Source organism: Nuphar pumila, chromosome 17, assembly GCF_984573655.1.
Source record: "Nuphar pumila chromosome 17, dmNupPumi1.hap1.1, whole genome shotgun sequence".
NCBI lineage: Eukaryota > Viridiplantae > Streptophyta > Magnoliopsida > Nymphaeales > Nymphaeaceae > Nuphar > Nuphar pumila.
This window is the reverse complement of record NC_143265.1, coordinates 32,717,786-32,727,178: the sequence shown is the minus strand read 5'-3', so window position 1 is coordinate 32,727,178 and position 9,393 is coordinate 32,717,786. Positions and strand designations below refer to the sequence as shown.

At 35.5% G+C, this 9,393-nt stretch overlaps 1 protein-coding gene across 1 annotated transcript in view; it reads right to left on the bottom strand.

Moving 5' to 3' along the window:
- Positions 1–2,064: 2,064 nt before the first annotated feature.
- The window catches only part of LOC149811869 (uncharacterized), a 29,259-nt gene continuing 21,930 nt past the window's right edge, over positions 2,065–9,393 (bottom strand). The window contains exon 3 of the mRNA XM_089992831.1: positions 2,065–2,178. The gene's annotated coding sequence lies outside the window, so the exon portion shown is untranslated. The remainder of the gene's footprint in view (positions 2,179–9,393) is intronic.

The window sequence follows — 9,393 nt, the reverse complement described above, 5'->3', positions numbered from 1 at the left end:
CACCCAACTCTATGATCTTAGGCAGAAGAAGGATGAGGATGTTTAGGAATTCATAAATAGGTAAAGATCAGTGTATCATCACATGGCATACTCGATAATGTGAGTTTCATGTACTCACTATCATTATAAACAACTTCAATCAACCTATCACCAAAGAGTCAGATTAGTAATGACTACTCCTCGAATAGCAAAGAAAAAGTCTGTCTCCTAAGCAAAACTAAGAGCAAGCCAAAAATCACAGATAGCCTAATGAGAGAGTTTATTGAGATCTAGAAGACTTGATCTCAAGTCTTAGATATTTTGCTGCAAAATGAGGATTTTGATTTGCCCAAAGTGTCAAATCCTCCCAAGATAAAAGGAAAGGATACAATAAAGTTTTGCATATATCATCAGACTTTGGGTCATGACATTCAAGAGTACATTTCCCTTAGGCACATAATTCAAGACCACATTGAAAAAGATGAACTGATCTTGAAAAATAAACTCAAGAGGAACCAAGTCACATTCAGAATGAGAAACTCCACATGACTATCAAAGTTAAATCAGTATTGAGAAATTTTGTCATAATTCTCAAAGCCTATGTTGACTTTGTTGATAAAAAAAAGAGTCTCACAACTCAGAATCACCACAGCCTACCTACCCTTAAGCCCATAAATGTGAAACTTAAGTCAAGGAGAAAGAAAGAAAAACTTCTAGCCAAGTTTTGAAAAAAGTGATTGTGCTTGAGTCATCCACTGAGGTTGTCGTTATAAAGGAGAAAGAGACATGTTTTGTCACGACTTCAAAATAAGGATGTCCTTATAAGACTTCATAAGAAGAAGGTTTTGCAAAGGCTCAAGAAGAGGATGATCCTACTAAGACTCCATAAAAAGAAGGTTCAGTTGTACTTGAGTTAACCCTTGGCGCACCCATTCTAGAGGAAAAAAAGGTGTTTAAGAATTATATTAAAGAAGAAGACCTTGAATATGTTGATGTGATGAAATACTTTGATTCATTCAACTCAACAAAGAGTCTATTTAATCTCTTACTCTTGTTATTACCATTTTCATCTCTTACCATTGTTATTACCATTTATCTCCATTATTAGAAGTCCAATGACCCATGTCCTATTTGTTTCTTTCAAAGTCTTTAAAAAATAATTGGCCATTTAGAAATATTCAATATGAATAAATTTAATGCAAACTTTGGAGTCAAGAAGTTAAAATGCATAAAAAAAGTCATGACCAAGGAATCTTGCTTGTTTAGAAGTTTTGAGAGTCACAATCTTTGTGAGATTAGATTGGCAGATATTGAAACATGAACTTATACATGCATTTTTAATTTAAAATTTAAAGGTTAAACATAGAAATTATCCTAGTGAAAAAGAGTGAGCATGTTTATTTTATGACTACTTCAATTAGGGGCAAAAACTAGAACGTGAAATCAGATCAACATTGGCAAAGAATCAAATTGATGATAAATAATGCAAGTTCAACACACTCACTTATGCACTCTCTTCTCATGTTTGCAACACTTTTCTTGGCAAGGACCCACTCAGGTGATGAAAACTTTCATTCTTAAAACTTGTTTTGAAATTATTTAACAAGGGGCATTATCTTATTTTTGAAAAAAAATAAAGTATAATTTTTAGACCTAAGTCATCATTTACATTGCATTTCATAAGTGACACTTAGCATTATGTCATGCACCATTTTCAATCACAAATGTCATATTTGTCTTGTCATGACGTTCTTTACCATCATGATTTGACTGTCTCATCAATAACATTCATATTGCAGTTAATTATTTAAGTTATCTCATTTGATTCATAAAGGTCTATAAGTTGATCATACAACAAGATTTATTTTGACAAATTTTTTTTGCAATCTTTTATCGATTTTATCTAAATTAGGTTTTTCATAATGCATAGATCATTGTCACAACTTTGCAAGAAGTGTCACTTTGAGCCAATCTTAAAAAAAAAAATTGTTTGTTATAGTGTATTTTGTCTTACTTGTTTTGTCTTGAGATCGATGGTTGGTCGTCGGCAAGATCTCCCATCTTTAATGACCATTCATCCAACCGAGGAGACCCTTGTGTGACACAAGGTTTTTGCTTTGTTTTAAGACCGATGGTTGGTCGTTGGCAAGACCCTCCCGCCTTGTACGGTTGATTATTAAGTCAGGAAGTGAGAAACACCTAAAAATGCATTTTGTCAACATAATCAATTTTCGTCAAAGATAACAATATAAACTTCAAGCAAGCTAAGGTCAAGTATTTTCTGTATTGTTCTTCTAAAAAAGTTGAACTTTCATGCATCAAAAAAATTGTCTTAGTAACTTACTTCATGATTACCTTGATCAAGATGGGTCAAATCAGAACATTTTATCATGCATCAACATGTCTTGTCATATGTATTTTTTTGCATGTTACTGACAAGTTTTCTTGCAGCTGACATAGTTCTTAGAAACCCAATTATCCTTTGTCCCATCAAGAAAAGCCTACTCAGTCCTATCTTGAAACCATCATGTAGATAGACAAAAATTAGGTTCATAGAATGTCCCACAGATTGATGGAGCAATCTAATACCCATAGATGAGTGGGTAAACCATTCATGTCTACCTCTCCCCAAAAGCATGTGTGAATTTTAAAAAAAGCATTCCACATGTTTAGCATTTTTTCGATGTTTTTTGCCCAAAATCTCGTCTATGTCTTTATCATTCAAAAACAAGTATTTGCCTTTTGCAAACATATTAGCCACCTTTTGTGTGATCTCAAATGACAAGACACTTGTTTCCTCTTTTGCTTAATCTCACTTATCAAAAACATCTCACTCACAATTATTGACTTCAAGGGAAAGCCCTCATATGAAACAAGGTATTGGCTTAATCTTTGGTTCAATCTCGTTTGGCAAGACCTCTCTGCTTATATAGACAAGCATCATAGAGAGCCTCTCGTGTTGAGCTATGTACACGCCTTTACTTGTCATCCAACACCGTCAGTCATCTATGTCTTTATCTTTTGCAAAAAAAATTCAAAAATACTTTATCAGAGTCAATCTCTGCTCTTTTAAAATCCGATATGTCCACTTCTTTATTATTGACTGAGCTTCACACAGTTGACAACAAAGAGGGCATCTATAGACACCCAAATTTTGACCGAGTCATTCTACGTTAGCAGTCAATTTTAGCCTCTAAAACGACATACTAAATATTTTTGTCCAAATGATCAATTAAACTAGAGGATCTTAGCATCAAGAATATTTGTTGAAGTATTGAATCTATGAGCTACTGAATTCATTCCCATATATCAGGAATATTTGTCAGAGTACCATTTACATCGAGTTGCTCGCCTTTGTGATTTCCATTTACATCGAGTTGCTCACCTTTATACCAACACCTTTTGACTTCCCATGGGGAATTTGACCATCACTCTAGATGAGTATCAAAATTCTAGGGCTTTATTCTCCTCCACAGGGTGAGTCGGTTCAAAACCAATTTCTTCTAAACACCAAGCCCAATGATGAACTGACTGCTTTGCTTAACCTGACCGATGGTGCTTAATGAGCGAGGACAACTCATCACAAGGTTCCCTGCTTAACTTTGAAGGCTTTGTGCGAAGCTTACTGGAACATCACAAGCAGTCATAATTTGTCTGACCAGTTTAGGACATGACTCAGAGGCTGCTTCACTATTTACATTATAGCCCTCATTGTCCTAGGGGAGACACACATTGTCATGTATTTCCATCACGTGCACCTCCTAAAGCACTGGTTTAATCTTGAGAAGCACATTTTTCTAGGCATGGCAATCTTTTCCTGTCTCTACTGGGACATGAGCACTTTCTCTTATTGAAGGGGCAAGTGCTTTGTTGGAAAAAATATCCTTCTTGAGATCTGGTTTTACGAGCACAATCCAAATATGTGGCTAGAACGAGTAGTTCCTATGAAATGCCTTCAAATGCGATACAATGACTTCGACGATGAACTGTGGGCGGTATATGGCTTGGTGAACTTGGGCTTCCTATATGTATGAACAAGCATGAACTTGTACATCCTCAAAGATTTCCAATTCGTGCTTGTTCATACATATAAGAAGCCCAAGTTCATCAGTTCTGGCAATCTTTGAAGATGTACCAGTTCATGCTTGTTCATTCATACAGGAGGCTCAAGTTCACCAAGCCATATCCTTAGCGAGTTTGTTGGTTGGTTGGTCCCTTCTACAAGGTTTCGTATCATCTTGACAAGTGTTTTTGTCATTTCTCATAGATCTAGGGGACCATAAACAACAAGATGGCTGAGAACAAACTGTGGGAGGTTATCATTGACAATGTCAAATGAGATTCTAGATTGAGGCTGGTTTCTTCTTTATGGGACCATACCGCTTCTTTTATTTAACTTCGTTTGGTGCGTCTCTTAAACTCAATCCTCACTCTAATGTCTATAATGCTTATTCGGAGGCGTAGCTGGTTATATCGACCCTTGACTGCTCGTGCGCTCATCACAGGAAGGTGATACACCTGTCTCTCATCGACTTGAACTCGCTTCACACTGACAATTGGCATTGCCCCGCTCTATCGACCTATTTGACTCTGTCGTTTCCAACATTTTGTTGTGCTAAGCATACATGGGATATGCACGACTCTAAACTCGCTTCTGCTAGGCTTATGTAGCTCCTTGCCTAAGGTAAGCGACATGCTGCATGACCCAAACAACCCGTCAATCTCCCTATCCGTGTGAGTCAGGAAGACACAAAGAAAAAGGTCATGATAATTGGTATCCAAGATTACTTCAACCGGTGGGAAGATGTCTGCCCATATTTTGATTTTTCATATCTCCTTTAGGGGTTTCTTTAGTGAATGAACACTTATGTAAATATAAGAACTCTTTTTCTTAAATGAATGAATATTTTTTTTGGCTTTTTCCATGCAATTTATGAATTAATGCATGTAATACTAGAAAAAAATAGTATAAACACCTAAAAACTGGCCTCTAGGAGCTTTTGGGAGGTCCTAGAGGTCTCAGATGCAGTGAACTTCTAATGACAATCCATGAACTACTAATGACGATACTGACTTCAGGAAACAAGTCTCTGTGATCCAAACTCCTAACACCACATTCAAATGTTGATGATACTCTGAAACTCCTAATGACACTATAAGGATTGCTAACGACATTAGGGCATTTTTGGAATTGTCGTTAGCGGTAAGAAGGGTAAAAACTCTTCTGGTGCCCTTTTTTCTGCCATGTTTTCAAAGATTTTGAGATTTTTTTCAAAAGTTTGAGCATCCGAACTAAAGATGGCATTCACAAGTGGCTGAACTTCAAATTCAACTACAGTGGTAGCTTCCTCAACTAAAGATTAGTCGAAAACTGTTGGTCCCCAAATTTTAAAAATCAAAGAGGGTTTTTTCTAAAAAAGAGATTTTTATTTGGATAAAAAACTGCATCCGAACTTGAGATTTGAGTGAGTTGTGATGTTTGCACTTCAAGTTGCACACCTTTCCTCATCTGTCGAGCAGGAATCAACCGCATCAGGAGCTCAAAATCTTCAATGCGTGCTTCAACTTGTGAGTGCTAAAAGCTTGTATATAGGTCATAGAAAAAAAAGCGAGCTTGATGGTTTAAGCCACCACCAAGGCTCGAGAAAAGCAAGAAACACGAACAATATATGAAGGTTAGGAAATCTATACTTATAAAATAAATAAAATTAACAAAATAAGCATAAAAAAATGCACTTCGATGTTAGGAAGCCCTTTCCTATGACAATGGAAAGTGCGGTGAAACTCGGGCAACACTCTGACTAGGTGCGAACTCCAAATGTGGACGAGATATGGGATCTGAATCCTAGGCTAGACTAAGTAGGTTTAGTTAGGCTAGGGTATTAGGTCTAGAAGGGTAGGGATTTTGATAAAGCATAGGCGCTTCTAGATCTTGAATTCTAGCTGTTGGAATGGGGAGACCGAACCTCTGTTTATAGATTTTCTGGCATATTTGAAACCTAATCCCATAGATCTGAGATTTGAGGATCTAGATTCGTCCAAAGGTGAGCTGGCAGGATCTAATTGGTCGAAGTCTAGAATGTCTTTTTCTAATTGGCCAAGGGTTTTCTTTCCAAGGATCTTGGGAAAGGATAGGTTAGATAGTGTCTTGGGTTCTTAGGAATATGGTAGATTCATTGAATTCTATCTCACAAATTTGTGAGATAGAGATAGATTTCTAAGAAGCTTATCTCCAAATGAGTCATTAACAACATATGATGCTAACAATACAAGATTCTAACGACACATGATGCTAACAATACTATATAAGTGCTAATGACACTCCAAAATGAAAATGACATATTGGGATTTACTAATAACAATTCATCATTTTTTGACCCTCCTAACGACACATCAAAAAGACTGTTAGCAACACTTTCAAAACTGCTAACGACAATCCATTTGTCGTTAACTGATTCCTAATTAGGAAACAAGCTCAAACATGCCCAACAAATTAACTTGTTTAAGCCATAACTTCATATCCGAATGTCAGATAGAGGCACGAGTTGGTGCATTGGAAAACTAACATCCTCAAATTTAATTCATATTTTAAATTAAAAAATAAAATTATATTTTTTTGGTGGTAAAAAATTTACTCAAAGGAGGCCCTACCAGAAAACAAGATTTTTACTAAACAAGTTACCTTGTTTTGGTCATATTTTTTTACTTCAATGTCAGATTAACCTGATTTTTGGCTTATTTGAAAGCTATGATCTTGTAGTTTAATTGATATTTTGGACAAAAATCTTAAGGATGTCATTTTAGAGGCCGAAAATAAAGTTAAATGTATAAGAACTTTAAAATAGACCGAAAACACTGGATTTTGGCATGTGACTCCTAATGTGAAATGACTCGATCAAAATTGGGGTGTCTACAGATGCCCCTCTTTGTTTTTGAGTGTGCAAATCTCGATCAATAACAAAAAAGTAGATGCAACAATTTTGAAAGGCAAAAAGATTAACCCTCTTTGTTTTCGAGTATGCGAATCTTGATCAATAACAAAGAAGTAAATGCAATAATTTTGAAAGGTAAAAAGATTGACTCAACAGACTTTCTAAAAAAATCTTGTGAAAAGACAAAGACATTAATGACTGACAGTGCAGGCTATAGCTAAAGGCATGTACATAGCTCAGCATGAGGGTCTCTTTATTATGTTTGTCCATGTAGGCAGAGAGGTCTGGCCAAACAAGGTTGGATTAAAGACTAAGCTAGTACCTTGTTTTACATAAGAGCTTTTCTTTGAACTCAGTTCGAAGTCTTTGTTGAATGATGTCAGATAAAAAATGAAACAAGTGCCTTGTCACATAAGGTTGTACAGATAGATGACTGACAAGTTTTTCAAAAGACAAAGACTTCTTGAAGAGATAAGGTCAAAGACACGCTTTTGGGGACAAAGACATCAAGATAAGACAACGATACTTTTGGTCCAGACATTCTTGGAGATAAAGATAGTTAATGCACTCGACAAATGGTATCAAATTATTTCATTAATCTATAGGACAACCTATGGACCTAATGTCTATCTATCTACAAGATTATCATAAGATAGAACTGGGTAGGCTTACCTAATGGCATAATTGTGTTATTGAGAACTATATTAGCTGCAATAAAAGTGGTTAATAACATGCAGACAAATTCATGACATGACATGATGATGCATGATGAAATATTTTGATTTGACTTATTTTGATCAAGGTGATTATGAAGCAAGTTATTAAAATGAATTTTATGACTCATGAAAAATCAACTTTTTGAGAGAACAATGTGAAGGATTCTTGACCTTAGCTTGCTTAAAATCAATATTAACAACTTTGATAAAAAATGATTATGTTGACAAAATGCATTACTAAATGTTCCTCACTCCCTAGTGATTAGTCGTTCAAGGCAGGAGAGACTTGCCGATGACCAACCATCGGTCTCAAGACAAGGCAAGAACCTTGTCTCTCAAGAGGGTCTCTCCGACATAATGAGTAGTCATTCAAGGTGATTGGTCTTGCCAACGAACAACCATCAGTCTCAAGACAAAATGCAGTAAGACAGATGATAATGAGAAAGGGTGCAGCGTCTAGATGGGCACCCAATCGGCCCGACTTTCCCAAAAGCCCAGAAAGGACACTTGTAAGGTAAACAAAGAAAAACAAACATATTTTTAAAAGATTGACTCAAAATGGCACTTCTTGCAAAGACTATGACAATGATCCACACGTTATAAACAACTCAAGTTAAATAAAATCAACAAAAGGTTTACAATTTTTTTTTCAAAATAAATCTTGTTATAGAATCAACTTGTAGAACTTTGTCAAATGGGACAACCTAAATTATTGAATGAAATATAAATGTTACTGATGAGACAATCAAATCATGATGCTAAATAACTTTGTGACAAACAAATGACAAAACAAAGATAACATTTATGACTTGGGTTACCCATTGAAGTCACTTAGGCCAGACAAGCTGCTCTTTGTCTTTCCACTCGTCCAACGTTCACGAATTTCTACAATTGATGCCAAAGAGATAGCCAACTCTATTATTGAAGAAATAAACAAAGATTCGGCACCAGACATGCAAAGATGTGGATAAAGTTGCAGTGAGAAGTAGAAAACCCCCCCAAAATGACTTGTTAGCGACCACAAAAAGACCCCTAGGTTCTAGCAAAAGGATCAGAATTACAAGTACTTGGGGGCATATGGATAAAATGAATGAAGTTTAACATAATATGGTCATAGATCTTAACTTGTAAATTGATCAAGAGACAAATTATTCGAACTTACCTTATTCAAGCTTAGCTTATCTTGGCTTACTAGGTGCTCAATTGCTTGAACCTAAGCTTGCCTCATGCCAAACTCAAACTTGAACCAAGGGTGGAACCAGGGGGAGGCCAGCAAGGTTTCGGGCCTCCACAATTTAAAAAAAAATTATATATATATATATATATATATATATATATATATATATATATATATATATATATATATATATATATATATATATATATATATATATAGTGTCTGGACACTAACGTACATAGGGAGAGAGAGAGGATTAGTTTTTCAATACTTGTCAATGTTATTCTTTCACTTAGAGTGCCATACCTCTTATAATAAAGTTTTTTATTATATAAGAGAAAATATTATCACATCATGTCAAAATTGACAGATACTATAAACCATCCCTAAATTTTAGCGCTATAATCTGTCTATCTTCATGTCGCCTATCCATACCCATCCAAATCAATGTTCCATAATTTGCCTATGACAATAACATATTCTTAATAAGCCTATCGTTCCTACCATCTTATTTCTAGCATTATTCTAAGGTTGATTCTAAATCATCGATACCCTCCCATTACTTTTTTTTTTTGAAAGGCAAGCTGGG